Source organism: Otolemur garnettii, unplaced genomic scaffold (genome assembly GCF_000181295.1).
Source record: "Otolemur garnettii isolate 467f Iridium unplaced genomic scaffold, OtoGar3 scaffold00230, whole genome shotgun sequence".
In the NCBI taxonomy this organism is placed as follows: Eukaryota; Metazoa; Chordata; class Mammalia; order Primates; family Galagidae; genus Otolemur; species Otolemur garnettii.
This window is the reverse complement of record NW_003852625.1, coordinates 1,660,005-1,662,053: the sequence shown is the minus strand read 5'-3', so window position 1 is coordinate 1,662,053 and position 2,049 is coordinate 1,660,005.

Genomic DNA, 2,049 nt, shown 5'->3' with positions numbered 1-2,049 from the left:
GCAGATTGAGATTTAGTTCTGGGGCATAAAAATGAAACTTAATATTGAGAGGACCACCATGTTAATTTTTTTTTTTTTTTGAGACAGAGTCTCAGTTTGTCATCCTTGGTAGAGTGCCATGGCATCATAGCTCACAGCAACCTCAAACTCTTGGGCTCAAGAGATCCTCTTGCCTCAGTTTCTCATTTTTAGTAGAGATGGGGCTCTCACTCTTGCTCAGACTGGTCTGGAACTCCTGAGCTCAAGCAATCTACCTGCCTTGGCCACCCAGAGTGCTAGGATTACAGGCATGAGTCACTGCACCCAGCCACCACCTATGTTACTTTTGAGTCAATCCAGCCAATATTCTTGCTAGGGGATACATGGTGTAACTGAGTAACTAAAAATTTTGAACAAAATAGATTTATGTGAACCTAGGTTTTCTAATGAGTGCTGACCCTTAAAGCCAAAGTGTGACTGGGGAGATTTGTTTATGCATTGATAAAAACTGAATGCTTGTGACTCCCAAAATTTATATGTTGAAATCCTAACCCACAGTGAAATGATATTAGGAAGTGGACCCCTTGATAGGTGATTAGTGCCCTTACAAAAGAGACCCCACAGAGCATTTTCACCCTTTTACCATGTGAAGACAGTGAAAAGATACCCTCTGTGAACCAGAAAGCAGACCCTCACCAGACACTGAATCTGCTAGTGTCTTCATTTTGGATTTCTCAGGATCTAGAACTGTAAGAAATGGATTTCTATTGTTTAAGCTACCCAGTCTATGCTATTCTGCTATAGAGGCCCAAATGGAGTAAGATACGCAACTAATCATTAACTGATGCAATTTTTAGCTACTGAGCCAGTGTATGAACCACACAAGAAAATAAACATGTTACATTTTAAACACAATTTATTTTTGTTCAAATTGTATTTGAGATTAATCACATTTAAATCAGTAAAATGACTTTTGCCAGATTCCAAAACCCAATCTTCCCTCAAATAATTAAAATTTACTACCATTGACTGGGTGCCATGGCTCTCATGTGTAATCCTAGCACTCTGGGAGGCCAAGGCAGGCGGATTCCTTGAGCTCAAGAGTTTGAAAACACCCTAAACAAGAGGGAGACCCTGTCTCCACTAAAAATAGAAAAATTAGCTGGGCATCATGGTGGGCACCTGTAGCCCCAGCCACTTGGGTGACTAAGTAGGGGGGATAGCTTGAACTCAGGAGTTTGAAGTTGTTGTGAGTTACACTGATGTCATGGCACTCTAGCCTGGGTGACAGAGCAAGACTCGGTCCCAAAAAAGAAAAAAAAAATCTCTGTGCTTTAGTTTGGATAGCTGCTATTTCAATGTCTTCAAGTTTACAGATCTTTTCTTCTGCAATGTTTTCTTTGCTGTTAAGGGGGTAGCCCCCAAAATTTTACTGTTTAGACTACTAATTAACATGTTAGATCAGTCAATTCCTTCTGTCTTCTTTAAAGTAATGATAAATAGCCCATGAAGTGTTCCTTCTGGCAATGGCCTTTCTCATTTATAGTTTCTTATACATTCGAAGAAGTAACTGCCTCATCTTATGTGTTAATTTGATACTAAGTATGTGGTCAGCCCAAGTCTTCCTGTCCATGGCCTCTTTGCCCAAGCAGTCTTCTTCCTGTACGCCAGATCAGAATTCAGTGGTGAGCAGACCTTGAGGACTTAACCCCAGAAGGGTTGTTGATTCCCTCAGAACCACCCCTGTGAGCTGACTCCTCTCAGCTCTCATATTCAGATCAGACTACATTACTGTGCACTGCTTTGCTAGGAAGAGAGAGAAGGTGACAAGGAAGCGAAGGAAGAAGGGGAGGAAATGAGGAGCGAGAGGGAGACTAAATAAAGATGGGAAAATGGGAGTTGGACAGAGGAAAGAACCTGAATCACTGTCATTGCCAGAAGTTAAAGTGAATGGTTTATAACAGTGGTTCTCAATCTTCCTAAATGCTGCAACCCTTTAATACAGTTCCTATGGGTTGCGACCCACAGGTTGAGAACTGCTAGTTTGTAACGTTCTGGAAATCAAGGACC